At 42.8% G+C, this 16187-nt stretch overlaps 1 protein-coding gene across 1 annotated transcript in view; it reads left to right on the top strand.

The window, feature by feature from the left end:
* The window catches only part of SLC26A2 (solute carrier family 26 member 2), a 33754-nt gene continuing 17567 nt past the window's right edge, over nucleotides 1-16187 (top strand). Inside the window, exon 1 of the mRNA XM_050793650.1 lies at nucleotides 1-238. The gene's annotated coding sequence lies outside the window, so the exon portion shown is untranslated. The remainder of the gene's footprint in view (nucleotides 239-16187) is intronic.

Raw genomic sequence — 16187 nt, 5'->3', positions numbered from 1 at the left:
TGACGGCCTCGGCCGCGGGCGTTTGCACTGGCTCCGCATCCGGCACCTCTTCGCCGGTCCCCGCCACGCCCGTAGGTCCCGCCAGCCGGGCCCCGCCTCCTCAGGAGTCCGAGCGATGGGCGGGGAAAGGGACGGGCAGGTCTAGCTCTGTCGGCGCCGCGGTGTCCAGCTCAGTCCTGCAACGGTGGAAGACGCGTGCCGCGGCGCCTGGTTGTGTGGGGCGGCCCGGCCCCGAGAGGTGAGAATTGGGAAGCGGACTAGGGAAGAGGACTAGGGAAGAGGGAGGGAGCGGTGGTGGCCGCCACGCGGTCAGCGGGCCCCTGCCAGAGTCATTCTGCCTGGGTCCCCGCGCGGTAGAATCCTAGATCAGGGGTCGCCGCCGTGGAGCGGGACGTGCTTCTGGTTATTTCCCGGGTGGTCTGGGGCCGGGCGAGTGGCGCTGCACCCCTGTGATCCGGGCCCGCCCCTCTGGCTGGCGGCTGCCCACCCACCCTCCATCCCGCATATCTCGCCGGGTGCCACGCACTCCGCTGCTTTTCCAGTCGTCGTTGATCCGTCTCGAACCTAGATATCTGGAATCGGGATCCGGGAGATAGGAGCCACCACCACCTCGAACAGATGGGGAAACAGGCCGAGACGGGCGAGACGGCTTGGTTATCTTGGTTACGTGGTGGCTCACGCCTGTAATCCCAGCACGTTGGGAGGCCGAGGCGGGCGGATCACCTGAGGTCGGAAGTTCGAGACCAGCCTGGCCAACATGGAGAAACCCCCATCTCTACTAAAAATACAAAATTAACCGGACGTGGTGGTGCATGCCTGTAATCCCAGCTACTCAGGAAGCTGAGGCAGGAGAATCGCTTGAACCTGGGGGGCGGAGGTTGCGTTGTGCCATTGCACTACAGCCTAGGCAACAAGAGCGAAACTCCATCTCAAGAAAAAAAAAAAAAAAAAAATCACACACCCGATTAAGTGCAAAATCAGGACTTGTTCTTTCTGATTCATACACTAAGTTGGAATTATTTCACTGGATGGATGGAAACACTGAGAAGACAGAGAGGGCCCAGAGCCTTGCCTAAAATTACACAGCAAGTCTTTTGCAGAGCTAGGACTTGTACCCAGCTCTCCAAACTCATAGACTATCAGGCTGGGCTCCTTCCCTGCACAGATTGGGGACCACAGTGAGTTAGAAACGTTCAGAACTTAAATTGCCTTCCGGCACCCATTCTAGTTAACCTGTTTTTTCTCCTTATCCCCAACAGTTCTTTATGTGAAATCTACAACTAATATGATATGCAATACTAAATTAAGCAGAACTTTTTGTTTTTGAAAATTGAATCAATAATAAATGGAGGGCCAAAGCTGTTGGAGAGGAATGAACCCTTTAAAAACAAACAGGAATCTCAAGGCAGGAGATAGCAAGGGACAGAGACTAATAGCTATTGTTTATTGAGTAAATGCTATGTGCCAGGCACTGTGGTAGGTAGTTGTGTTAGCCTTACAAACCAGCAAGTTAGGTAATGTTACCCCATTTTACAGGTCAGAAATTGATGCTGAGTAAAGTGAAGTTTTACCCAGTGCCATATAACTGCTGAACAGTATAGCTGGGATCTGAACAGAGATCTGTTTGACTTCCAGAATATATCCAGTGATTGTCCAAGTGTGGTCCTAAGCTCACTGGTTCAGCATCATCTAGGGTGCGGAGCCCTGGATCTCATCCTGGATTTACAGGGGTGGTCCTAAGAAGCTAACAGCTCTCTGTATTTGAAAATTATTGTACTGTAATGTGTTGCCTCCTAGGGGAAGATCTAGAGATGAACATACTATGGGCTAGAGGTAATTTTTGAGGGGAAAAAAACATTAATTACACTTTTTATATATTTCTGATTTGACTTTTGTTTTGCAGACCAGGTCTCACTTTGTCATCCAGGCTAGAAGTGCAGGGGCGCGATCTAGGCTCAATGCAGCATTGACTTTGTGGGTTCAAGCAATCCTTCCACCTCAGCCTCCCGAGTAGCTGGGACCACAGGTGCACGCTACCATACCTGGCTAGTTTTTGTAGTTTTTGTACAGATGGTGTTTCACCACATTGCCCAGTCAGGTTTCAAATTCCTAAGCTCAAGCAATCCTCCTGTCTTGGCCTCCTGAAGTGCTGGGATTACAGGCATGAGCCACTGTGCCCTGCCCACACTTTTTTTTTTTATTTTTTCCCCATGATTGACAGAAGGATAATCACGCTTTTAGAGAACATAAACCCCCAGGCAGATGCTTGACAAGCTGTAATTTCTTGACGTAAGTTTGGTTTTGGCATGTGGGGGCAGAAGAGTGGGGTTGGAGAGTTAAGTGAGAATGGGGAAAGTAACTCCTTTTTCCTTATCATGTAGCTGTTAAATTCTAATTCACTCAACAGATACTTGCCAAGCATTTATAAGGTGCAAGACATGTTCAAGACACTGAGAATACAGCTTTGAACAAAACAGAGCAAGTCACTGCCCTCATGAGAAAGACAATTAACAATGTGTAGTATGTAATGGTGAGAAGAGCTATGGAGAAAAATAAAGCAAAGGGCATAGGAGTGCAAGGCAGGGCTGGGCCCAGGAGGAAGACATGGAAATGGCAGTAATGGCAGTGGTGCATATATATATATATATATATATATATATATATATATATTATTTATTTATTTATTTATTTATTGAGACAGAGTTTCACTCTTGTTGCCCAGGCTGGAGTGCGGTGGCGCGATCTTGGCTCACTGCAACCTCTGCCTCCTGGGTTCAAGTGATTCTGCTGTGTCAGCCTCCCCAGTAGCTGGGATTACAGGCACACGACACCATGCCTGGCTCATTTTTTGTATTTCTTTTTTGTTGTTGTTGAGACGGAGTCTCGCTGTGTCTCCGGGTTGGAGTGCAGTGGCGCAATCTTGGCTCACTGGAACCTCTGCCTCCCGGGTTCAAGCGATTCTCCTGCCTCAGCCTCCCAAGTAGCTGGGACCACAGGCATGTGCCACCATGTGCAGCTAATTTTTCTATTTTTAGTAGAGATAAGGTTTCACCATGCTGGCCAGGATGATCTCAATCTCTTCACCTTGTGGTCCGCCCACCTCCACCTCTCAAAGTACTGGGATTACAAGCATGAGTCACCGCGCCTGGCCTAATTTTTTGTGTTTTTTAGTAGAGACGGGGTTCCACCATGTTGGCCAGGCTGGTCTCTAACTCCTGGCCTCAGATGATCCACCTGCCTTGGCCCCCCAAAGTGCTGGGATTACAGGCATGAGCCCCTGCACCCGGCCTGCTATTTTATATTTTTGTTTAACTTTTTTTTTTCTGGTACAGATGAGGCCTTGCTATGTTGCCCAGGCTGGCCTCAAACTCCTGGCCTCAAAGTGATCTTCCTGCCTTGGCCTCCCAAAGCACTGGGATTACAGACATGAACCACTGTGCCTGGCCTCTATTTTATATATTGTATCTAGGAAGGGACTAATTTATAAGGTGTCATTTGAGGCTGGGCAACGTGAGCAAAGGCCCTGAGGGCAAAGGCTGCTTAATATTTTCATGGACTGGTGATTGGAACATTAGGGCTGCATGGGAGGAAGCAAGACAGTGGCGGTTTCAGGCTCATTCATAGAAGCTTATACCAACGTTTTTAGACCATATCTGGTAGGAGATAGGGAGCCAGTGCAGGTTTTTGGGGAGCATATCGAAATGGTTGACGTCATCTTGCTAATGAATGCGTCTTTTGAAGAAGAGGCATAGTGCTTTAAAAATGTAGGTTCAGGATGGGCACCGTGGCTCACGCCTGTAATGCTAGCAATTTGGGAGGCCATGGCAGGCAGATCACTTGAGCTCAGGAGTTCAAGTCAGTCCTGGACAACATGGTGAAAACGTGTCTCTACAAAAAATACAAAAAAATAGCTGGGCATGGTGGCATGCACTTGTGGTCCCAGCTACTCAGGAGGCTGAGGTGGGAGGATTGCTTGAACCTGGGAGATGGAGATTGCAGTGAGCCAAGATCATGCCACTGCACTCCAGCCTGGGTGACAGAGTGAGATCCCATCTCAAAAAAATAAAAAATAAATGTAGGTTCAATATTAGAGGAAACTGAGTGACCATTATACAGGAACTGTGTACTATTTTTGCAACTTTTCTGTAAGTCTACAGTTATTTCAAAATAAAACTTTAAAAAAATAAAAAAAATGTAGGTTTAATAAAGTGTTTAAGGCTGAACTATGTCTGCAACTTTCAAATAGTTCAGAAACAACAACAAAACCCATGTAAGTATGGAGAGAGAGTGTGTTAACATCTTATGAATTATAAAATTGCTAAATAGGTGAATTGTTAGTGTGTAAGTGTTTCATGTATCATTCTTTCAATTTTTCTGAAGATTTAAAAACAGCTTCAAAATAAGCAATCAAGTAACAGTATAGGTTCAAGTCATGATTCCCCTGCTTACAAGCTGCATGTGGCCAGGCGCGATGAACTCATGCCTGTAATCCCAGCACTTTGGGAGGCCAAGGTGGGCGGATCACTTGGGGTCAGAGTTCAAGACCAGCCTGGGCCGGGCGCGGTGGCTCAAGCCTGTAATCCCAGCACTTTGGGAGGCCGAGGCAGGTGGATCACGAGGTCAGGAGATCGAGACTATCCTGGCTAACATGGTGAAACCCCGTCTCTACTAAAAATACAAAAAACTAGCCGGGCGTGGTGGCGGGCGCCTGTAGTCTCAGCTACTTGGGAGGCTGAGGCGGGAGAATGGCGTGAACCCGGGAGGCGGAGCTTGCAGTGAGCCGAGATCACGCCACTGCACTCCAGCCTGGGAGACACAGCGAGACTCCGTCTCAAAAAAAAAAAAAAAAAAAAAATAAAAATAAAAAATAAAAAAAATAAATAAAATAAAAAAAAAAAGACCAGCCTGGCCAACATGGTGAAACCCCGCCTCTACTAAAAATAGAAAAAATTAGCCAGGTGTGGTGGTACGTGCCTGTATTCCCAGCTACTCAGGAGGCTGAGTCAGGAGAATCGCTTGAACCTGGGAGGTGGAGGTTGCAGTGAGCTGAGATCGCACCATGGCACTCCAGGCTAGGGAACAGAGTGGACTCCATCTCAAACAAAAAAAAAGAAAAGAAAAGTCGTGTGAAGTACTGGAAAATTATTTCCAAACTACATATTCTAGTCTAGTTTGTTTATTTTTATTGAAATATATATATGTGTATATATATATATTTTTCTTACACTGTAGTTCTTACCAGCCTAGTTTGAGATTTTTCCATATAAGAGAGGAGACTTTGGTTGTTGACTTGTTCACATTAATGTCAGGTCAATGTTAAGACTTCAGGTTTTCCAGAAACTTGAGATCTTTAAGTTGTTATTAGGTTGACTCTAGTTTTCCTGTAATTATCTGATGTATATACACTTATAGAGACTGGCATAGGCAATCCATTAGAGGAAAAGGTTAGGAGTCAGGATACTTGGGTTCTGGATCCATCTCTGCCTTTAAGTAGCGAACGATTTCACTAATCCGAACCTTTATTTTATTTTATTTTATTTTTTGAGGCAGAATCATGTCTGTCGCCTAGGCTAGAGTGCAGTGGCGCAATCTCACCTCACTGCAACCTCTGTCTCCTGGGTTCAAGTGATTCTCGTCCCTCAGCCTCCCAAGTAGGAGGGATTATAGGCATGTGCTACCATGCCTGGCTAATTTTTGGATGTTTAGTAAAGATGGAGTTTCACCATGTGGGCCAGGCTGGTCTTGGACTCCTGAACTCAAGTGATCCGCCTGCCTTGGCCTCCCTAAGTGCTGAGATTATAGTTGTAAACCACTGGTACCCAGCTGAACCCTTATTTCTTACCAAAAAATCATGGCAGTTGGATTTCTTGATCTCTGTCTAGCTCTAAAGACCTGTAATTCAGGAAAACTGCTACTTAATGATTTGATCATTTAGTTTGAACTATCTCATGGTTGGGACAGAGGGTTATGACTGCCTGGAGTGGGCTCCTGACAACAGGTTAATTTTTCTATTGACTCTCACTGCCTGTGGTTTTAGATTGTGTTATGTGTTAAAAGCAGTTACTTAAACACACATAAACAAACACGCATACCACACCATATTCACAACAGGTTGTGAAGTTCAGTTTTAAATGGCCTAGGTTTCTTAGGAAAATCCCAGTACAGGTTGAGTATCCCTTATCTGAAATGCTTGGCACTGGCAGTGTTGCCGATTTCTGATTTTTTTTTTTTTTTTGATATTTGCTTTCTACTTACTAGTTGAGCATCTCTAATCTGGAAATCCAAATTGCTCCAGTGAGCATTTCTTTTGAGCATCATGTTGGTGCTCAAAAGTTTCGGATTTTGGTGCATTTCGGATTTTGGATTTTTGGATTAGGGATACTCAACCTGTATGTGATTAATATGTCATCAAATATATCCAATGAAGCTGTCATATTTTAAGACTAAATATAACTGTTTTTAGAAAAATATTACAAAAAGAAAGAAAACATTGCTTAGGTACTTCCTCCCAAAGTTAGTTGTATGTGTTTGGGGACGTAAGAAATACATTTCCCAAGGCTGCGTATCCAGAGTATGGGAATATTCAGTGATGATTTCTTAGGAATTAAAATAGAAACTGCAATTGAAAACAAAAGGACATAGTTGGGTACAGCGGTATGTGTCCGTAATACCAGCTAACCTGGAAGCTGAAGTGGGGAATCACTTGAGGCCAGGAGTTCAAGGCAGCAGTGAACTATGATCGCGCCTATCAATGGCCACTGCACTGCAGTCTTAGCAACAGAGTGAGACTGTGTCTCTTAAAGAAAAGAAAAAGAAAATTATGTAACAGGTTATATTCAAGCTACTGTTTTCTCCTTCAGATAAAAATTCTTATTTTTTAAAAAGCTATTTTTATAGCTTTATTGTAGTGTAACTGACATACAATAAACTGTACATATTTAAAAGGTACTCTCTGTATATATTAAAAACTGTCACCGCAATCGAGATAGTGAACATATCCATCAATCCCCAGAATCTCCTCATGCCCCTTTGTAATCTCTCCCTCCTACCCTTCCTTACTTCCTATCCCAAAATAACCACTGATTTACTTTCTGTCACTAGAAATTAGTATAGACTTTTTAAATGTATTTCTTTTGGTGGAGGTGTCAGGAAATGAACTTGAGGACTGATTAGTTTGCATTTTGTAAAGTTTTTGTCCCTGAAATCTCCATCTAATATTAATACAGTGTACGATGCAGTGGCATGAAGTATGTGCATAATGGTGTGTAACCATTACTACTATTTATTTCCAAAACTTGAAATTGAAACTCTATAACCAGTAACTCACCACTTCCCCCAGTACCCAGTAAACTCTTATCTTCTGTCTTTATGAATATGCCTATTCTCTCTCTCTCTGTCTCTGTGTGTTTGTATTGTTGTCGTTCTGTCACCTGGACTAGAGTGCAGTGGCATGATCATAGCTCACTTCAACCTTGACCTCCTTGACTCAAGCAATCCTCCTTCCCCAGCCTCCCAAAGTGCTGGGATTATAAGCATGAGCCACCCTGCCTGGCCCATTTTGCCTTTTCTAGATATTTTGTATAGGTAGAATCATTCAATACTTGTCCTTTTGTGTCTTTTTTTTTTTTTTTTTAAGATCTAGGTCTTTTTTCTTTTCTTTTCTTTTTTTTTTTTTAGTTTGCATCATGTCTGTCTTTTGCTTAACATAATGGTGTTAAGGTTCACACGTGCTGTAGATGAAGAGTATCAGAACTTAATTCCTTTTTAATAGTCAAATAATATTCCATATGATGGTTATACCATGCTTTATCTGTTCATCTGTTGATGGACACTTGGATTGTTTTCACCTTTTGACTATTGTAAATAGTGTTGTTATGAACATTAGTATACAAATACTGTTTGAGTTACAGTTTTTAGTCCTTTGAGTATAAGCGGAATTGCTAGGTCATATAGCAGTGCTGTGTTTAACTTTTTGAGGAACCACCAAACTGTGTTTCACAGTGTTAACACCGTTTTACATTTCTACCAGCAATATGTATCAACTGTCTTTTTTTCTTCTTTTTTTTTTTTTTTTTTTTGAGACAGAATCTTGCTTTGTCACCCAGGCTGGAGTGCAGTGGCGCGATCTCCGCTTACTGCAAGCTCTGCCTCCCGGGTTCACGCCATTCGCCTGCCTCAGCCTCCAGAGCAGCTGGGACTACAGGCGCCCACCACCTCGCCTGGCTAATTTTTTTTTTTTTTTTTTTTTTTATTTTTTTTTAGTAGAGACGGGGTTTCATCGTGTTAGCCAGGATGGTCTTGATCTCCTGATCTCGTGATCCGCCTGCCTTGGCCTCCCAAAGTGTTGGGATTACAGGTGTGAGCCATCGCGCCTGGCCTCAATTGTCCTTTTTTTGAGACGGACTCTCGCTCTGTTGCCCAGGCTGGAGTGCAGTGGCACAATCTTGGCTCACTGCAACCTCCACCTCCTGGGTTCAAGCAATTCTTTGTGCCTCAGCTTCCTGAGTAGCTGGGATTACAGGTGCGCATGTGCGTACCACCACACCCAGCTAATTTTTGCATTTTTGGTAGAGACAGGGTTTTGCCATGTTGCCCAGGCTGGTCTCGAACTCCTGACCTCAAGCGATTCACCCACCTTGGCCTCCCGAAGTGCTGGGATTACAGGTATGAGCCACTGCGCCCAGCCTCAATTGTCTTTTAAAGAAACAAAAATCAAAATTTTGTCCAGCAAAAATCAAAGCTAATTCTTCTTGGAGAATTTTTCGTTAAAATAACTTTTTAAAATAAAAACCAATCTTTCCATCAAAAATGATTTATTAGATACTTCCTGTATGTGCCTAATTCTATGCTAGGTATTACGATAGTACACAAAAAGTGGAGAACATCTTGAATAATTTTAATCTAGTTAGGAAGATAAAGCACATATTCAACAAACATTTATTGAACATATAAATGGAATTCAGATGAGAATGAGATACTGTATACCTTTCCCTCCACCCTATTTATTTTTCCAATTTTGGCTTCTCTCCTGTACTTGAGAACCACATTTCTAATTGCCTGCTGGACATACCATCTGGACATATTACAGAAATCTCAAATCTAAAAAACCCAAAGTCAGATTTTTTGCTGCTTCCTATCTTTCCATTTTCTTCTCCATCTTCCTATATATCATCCTTCCTTTTGTGTGGTCCCTCAGAATTCATCTTAGATTTGTCTGTGTATGTCGTTTAAGCACCACTTCTTATCTAATTGTACCACTGAAATGGCAAACCTCCTGCCCTATCCTGTCTTGGAGGTTAGGCCTTTGGTAACTGTAGCTTAAAGGATGAACTCGTGACTTCTTGGGATTACGTAAAAACTAATCTTTGACTCCAGCCTTATCTCCTACAACTTCGCCCCTGGAACCTGGTGTGACTTTTTCCTGGGTCTTGGACTATACTGTGATCTTTGACTTGACTGAGTTATCTTTTCCCTTTTTATTAACGTTGCAGCTGCCTACTTCACACTGGCCTGCAGCCTATTCTCTACTCTCAGAATACTCTAAACCTTTCTGTTATAGTACCTAGACTACTGTTTCAACTCTGTCTGGATCCACTGATTGTGGGTAGAAATTGGGTTCTTATTCATTTTAGCAAGGATTTACTGAACCTTTACTATATGTGCTAAGCATTTTTCTTGATAATGGAAACATAATAAGTACGAGAAAGACTGTAATAGTTTTGCTTGTAAATAATATAAATTCAGAAGTCTGAAGTGCTATGAAGAAAATAAAGCCAGGTAAGGATATAGAGGATGCTGGGAAGGAGGTGTTATTTTATCTGGTTGGGATGGTCAAGGAGGGTTTCTGTGAGGAGCTGACATATAAACTGAGGCCAGGCATGGTGGCTCACACCTGTCATCCCAGCACTTTGGGAGGCAGAAGTGGAAGAACTGATTGAGACCAGGAGTTTGAGACCAGCCTGGGAAACATAGAAAGACCGTGTCTCTACAAAGACATAAAATAAATTAGCCAGGTATCATGGTGTGTACCTGTAGCCCTAGCTACTTGGGAGGCTGAGGTGGGAGGATTGCTTGGGCCTAGGAGTTTGAGGCTGTAGTGAGCTATGACCATGCCACGACGTTCTAGCCTGAGTGACAGAGTGAGATCCTGTCACTAAAAAAGAAAAATAAAAGCTGAGACCTGAAGGATGAGAACATACCTGTATAGATCTGGGAAATGATTATTCTAGGCAAAGACAACTTGAGCAAGTACAGTGACCCTAATAATGGAATCAACTTGGCATGTTCCAGCAACTGCAAAAAAGCCAGTAGGAAATAAGGGCAAAAAGAGAGGCAGTGTTCAGATCTTGTAGGCTCTTAGAATATTCCGGGTGAGAGAGGATGGTAGGACAGTAGTGAGATGTGATTAGATTACAAATAGTTTGGGCAGTGGGGAGAGGATAGATATATTATTCAAGGCACAGCAGACAGGACTTACTGATGGATTATATATGGGAGTATGGCATAGGGGAAATAAAGATTGACACCTAGGTTTGGGGTCTAGGTTCTGATGCATTGTGTCTAGCACAGTGGTTAGCGTATAATAGGAGCTTAAAATATGTTATAATTTAATGAAGACCAGTACCCAACCTCTAGGAGCTCACACAGAAAAGTTAGCCAATCCAGCTGAAGAAGGCTTGTTGACACTTAAGGACATTCATGCAGTAAGTATGGGTTGCAGGCCCATTTAACACAGATGGATCTGAGTTTTCCTCTGATGAGTAGTCATCTTATCTTTTCCTCCCATGGATCCTTTTCCTCCAAAGGATCAGTCCTCTCACAGTATTAATTTCTTAGTCTAGGGCAAGGGCCTGGAAAGTAGCCTGTGCCATCCTGGTTGTAGGCATCAGTGAATGAAATGGAGAGGAATACAGAAGGCTTTGCTCCTCCTTGGCCTCCCTGGGCCTTCATAGTGCTGTGATCTTCCCTGGACTTGTCTGACAACAGTGAGTTAGAGGATCAGATGGTACTATATACATGGAGAATCTGTCTTGGTTATACCTGTTTATAGTTTAGTTTTCTTTTTCTTTTTTTTTTCTGAGACAGGGTCTCATTCTGTCACCCAGGCTGGAGTGCAGTGGCGTGATCTTAGCTCACTTCAGCCTCCACCTCCTAGGTTCAAGCGATTCTCCTGCCTCAGCCTGCTGAGTAGCTGGGATTACAGGCATGCGCCACCACGCCTGGCTGACTTTTCTATTTTCAGTAGAGATGGGTTTTCATCATGTTGCTCAGGCCGATCTCGAACTCCTGGCCTCAAGCAATCTACCCATCTCAGCCTCCCGAAGTGCTGGGATTACAGGTGTGAGCCACTGTGCCTGGCCTAGTTTTGTTTGTCTAAAACCACTTTCAACTATTTTTTATCCGTAAAAGACAAAAGGTAAAATACTAATTGCTTTAGTGCAAAGAGAATGAAATAATATAACATCAGACCAGAAGATATATAATTACTTGCCAAATGAGTGATAGAGTAAGTGACTTTCTGCTGGGCGCGGTGGCTCAAGCCTGTAATCCCAGCACTTTGGGAGGCCGAGATGGGCGGATCACGAGGTCAGGAGATCAAGACCATCCTGGCTAACCTGGTGAAACCCCGTCTCTACTAAAAAAAATACAAAAAACTAGCCGGGCGAGGTGGCAGATGCCTGTAGTCCCAGCTACTCGGGAGGCTGAGGCAGGAGAATGGCGTAAACCCGGGAGGCGGAGCTTGCAGTGAGCTGAGATCCGGCCACTGCACTCCAGCCTGGGCGACAGAGCGAGACTCCGTCTCAAAAAAAAAAAAAAAAAAAAGTAAGTGACTTTCTCAAAAACTTTCAGGGGCTATGTATTTCATGCAGTTTAAGTCTAACTTTCTTAACCCAGCATAAAGGGCCCTCCAGAATCCCCCTCAGGTACGTTTGTAGTCTCCTCTCCCACAAATCCCCCATAACCGTTCTCTGTTTTTTTTTTGTTTGTTTATTTGTTTGTTTTTTAATTTAAGTTCTAGGGTACTTGTGCACAATGTGCAGGTTTGTTACATATGTATACATGTGCCATGTTGGTGTGCTGCACCCATTAACTCGTTTTACATTAGGTATATCTCCTAATGCTATCCCTCCCCCATCCCACCAGCCCATGACAGGCCCTGGTGTGTGATGTTCCCCTTCCTGTGTCCCAGTGTTCTCATTGTTCAATTCCCAACTGTGAGTGAGAACATGCGGTGTTTGGTTTTCTGTCCTTGCAATAGTTTGCTAAGAATGATGGTTTCCAGTTTCATCCATGTCCCTACAAAGGACATGAACTCATCCTTTTTATGGCTGCATAGTATTCCATGGTGTATATGTGCCACATTTTCTTAATTCAGTCTATCATTGGTGGGCATTTGAATTGGTTCCAAGTCTTTGCTATTGTGAATAGTGCTGCAATAAACATACGTGTGCATGTGTCTTTATAGCAGCATGATTTATAATTCTTTGGGTATATACCCAGTAATGGGATGGCTGGGTCAAATGGTGTTTCTAGTTCTAGATCCTTGAGAATTGCCACACTGTCTTCCACAATGGTTGAACTAGTTTACAGTCCCACCAACAGTGTAAAAGTGTTCCTATTTCTCCACATCCTCTCCAGCACCTGTTGTGTTGCCTGACTTTTTAATGATCGCCATTCTAACTGGTGTGAGATGGTATCTCATTGTGGTTTTGATTTGCATTTTTCTGATGCCAGTGATGATGAGCATTTTTTCATGTGTCTGTTGGCTGCATAAATGTCTTCTTTTGAGAAGTGTCTGTTCATATCCTTCGCCCACTTTTTGATGGGGTTGTTTGATTTTTTTCTTGTAAATTTGTTTGCATTCTTTGTAGGTTCTGGGTATTAGCCCTTTGTCAGATGGGTAGATTGCAAAACTTTTCTCCCATTCTGTAGGTTGCCTGTTCACTCTGATGGTAGTTTCTTTTGCTGTGCAGAAGCTCTTTAGTTTAATTAGATCCCATTTCTCAATTTTGGCTTTTGTTGCCATTGCTTTTGGTGTTTTAGTCATGAAGTCATTGCCCATGCCTGTGTCCTGAATGGTATTGCCTAGGTTTTCTTCTAGGGTTTTTATGGTTTTAGGTCTAACATTTAAGTCTTTAATCCATCTTGAATTAATTTTTGTATAAGGTATAAGGAAGGGATTCAGTTTCAGCTTTCTACATATGGCTAGCCAGTTTTCCCAGCACCATTTATTAAATAGAGAATCCTTTCCCCATTTCTTGTTTTTGTCAGGTTTGTCAAAGATCAGATGGTTGTAGATGTGTGGTGTTATTTCTGAGGGCTCTGTTCTGTTCCATTGGTCTATATCTCTGTTTTGGTACCAGTACCATGCTGTTTTGGTTACTGTAGCCTTGTAATATAGTTTGAAGTCAGGTAGCATGATGCCTCCAGCTTTGGTTCTTTTGGCTTAGGATTGTCTTGGCAGTGCGGGCTCTTTTTTGGTTCCATATGAACTTTAAAGTAGTTTTTTCCAATTCTGTGAAGAAAATCATTGGTAGCTTGATGGGGATGGCATTGAATCTATAAATTACCTTGGGCAGTATGGGCATTTTCACGATATTGATTCTTCCTAGCCATGAGCATGGAATGTTCTTCCATTTGTTTGTGTCCTCTTTTATTTCGTTGAGCAGTGGTTTGTAGTTCTCCTTGAAGCGGTCCTTCACATCCCTTGTAAGTTGAATTCCTAGGTATTTTATTCTCTTTGAAGCAGTTGTGAATGGGAGTTCACTCATGATTGGCTCTCTGTTTGTCTGTTATTGGTGTATAGGAATGCTTGTGATTTTTGCACATTGATTTTGTATCCTGAGACTTTGCTGAAGTTGCTTATCAGCTTAAGGAGATTTTAAGCTGAGATGATGGGGTTTTCTAAATATACAATCATGTCATCTGCAAACAGGGACAATTTGACTTCTTCTTTTCCTAATTGAATACCCTTTATTTCTTTCTCCTGCCTGATTGCCCTGGCCAGAACTTCCAACACTGTGTTGAATAGGAGTAGTGAGAGAGGGCATCCCTGTCTTGTGCCAGTTTTCAAAGGGAATACTTCCAGTTTTTGCCCATTCAGTATGATATTGGCTGTGGGTTTGTCATAAATAGCTCTTATTATTTTGAGATACGTCCCATCAATACCTAATTTATTGATAGTTTTTAGCGTGAAGGCTGTTGAATTTTGTCGAAGGCCTTTTCTGCATCTATTGAGAATCATGTGGGTTTTGTCTTTGGTTCTGTTTATATGATGGATTACGTTTATTGATTTGTGTATGTTGAACCAGCCTTGCATCCCAGGGCTGAAGCCCACTTGATCATGGTGGATAAGCTTTTTGATGTGCTGCTGGGTTCGGTTTGGCAGTATTTTATTGAGGATTTTTGTATCGATGTTCATCAGGGATATTCGTCTAAAATTCTCTTTTTTTGTTGTGTCTCTGCCAGGCTTTGGTATCAGGATGATGTTGGCCTCATAAAATGAGTTAGGGAGGATTCCGTCTTTTTCTATTGATTGGAATAGTTTCAGAAGGAATGGTACCAACTCCTCCTTGTACCTCTGGTAGAATTCGGCTGTGAATCCATCTGGTCCTGGAGTTTTTTGGTTGGTAGGCTATTAATTATTGCCTCAATTTCAGAGCCTGTTATTGGTCTATTTAGGGATTCAACCTCTTCCTCTCTTAGTCTTGGGAGGGTGTATGTGTCCAGGAATTTATCCATTTCTTCTAGATTTTCTAGTTTATTTGTGTAGTGGTGTTTATAGTATTCTCTGATGGTAGTTTGTATTTCTGTGGGATCAGTGGTGATAACCCCTTTATCGTTTTTTATTGCATCTATTTGATTCTTCTCTCTTTTCTTCTTTATTAGTCTTGCTAGCAGTCTATCAATTTTGTTGATCTTTTCAAGAAACCAGCTCCTGGATTCATTGATTTTTTTTGAAGGGTTTTTTTGTGTCTCTATCTCCTTCAGTTCTGCTCTGATCTTAGTTATTTCTTGCCTTCTGCTAGCTTTTGAATGTGTTTGCTCTTGCTTCTTCAGTTCTTTTAATTGTGATGTTAGGGTGTCAGTTTTAGATCTTTCCTGCTTTCTATCGTGGGCATTTAGTGCTATAAATTTCCCTCTACACACTGCTTTAAATGTGTCCCAGAGATTCTGGTATGTTATGTCTTTGTTCTCATTGGTTTCAAAGAACATCTTTATTTCTGCCTTCATTTCGTTATGTACTCAGTAGTCATTCAGAAGCAGGTTGTTCAGTTTTCCATGTAGTTGAGCGGTTTTGAGTGAGTTTCTTTTTTTTTTTTTTTTTTTTTGAGACGGAGTCTCGCTGTGTCTCCCAGGCTAGAGTGCAGTGGCGTGATCTCGGCTTACTGCAAGCTCCGCCTCCCAGGTTCACGCCATTCTCCCGCCTCAGCCTCCCAAGTAGCTGAGACTACAGGCGCCCGCCACCACGCCCGGCTAGTTTTTTGTATTTTTAGTAGAGATGGGGTTTCACCATGTTAGCCAGGATAGTCTCGATCTCCCGACCTCGTGATCCACCCGCCTTGGCCTCCCAAAGTGCTGGGATTACAGGCTTGAGCCACCGCGCCCGGCCTTGAGTGAGTTTCTTAATCCTGAGTTCTAGTTTGATTGCACTGTGGTCTGAGAGACAGTTTGTTATAATTTCTGTTCTTTTACATTTGCTGAGGAGTGCTTTACTTCCAACTATGTGGTCAATTTTGGAATAAGTGCGATGTGGTGCTGAGAAGAATGTATATTCTGTTGCTTTGGGGTGGAGAGTTCTGTAGAGTCTATTAGGTCCGCCTGGTGCAGAGCTGAGTTGAATTCCTAGATATCCTTGTTAACTTTCTATCTCTTTGATCTGTCTAATGTTGACAGTGGGGTGTTAAATTCTCCCATTATTATTGTGTGGGAATCTAAGTCTTTTTGTAGGTCTCTAAGGATTTGCTTTATGAATCTGGTTGCTCCTGTATTGGGTGCATATATATTTAGGATAGTTAGCTCTTCTTGTTGAATTGATCCCTTTACCATTATGTAATGGCCTTCTTTAACTCTTTTGATCTTTGTTGGTTTAAAGTCTGTTTTATCAGAGACTAGGATGGCAACCCCTGCTTTTTTTGTTTGTTTGTTTTCCACTTGCTTGGTAGATCTTCCTCCATCCTTTTGTT

Source organism: Macaca thibetana, chromosome 6, assembly GCF_024542745.1.
Source record: "Macaca thibetana thibetana isolate TM-01 chromosome 6, ASM2454274v1, whole genome shotgun sequence".
Taxonomy (NCBI): domain Eukaryota; kingdom Metazoa; phylum Chordata; class Mammalia; order Primates; family Cercopithecidae; genus Macaca; species Macaca thibetana.
The sequence above is the reverse complement of the archived record's forward strand: the minus strand, read 5'-3'. Positions and strand labels throughout refer to the sequence as shown.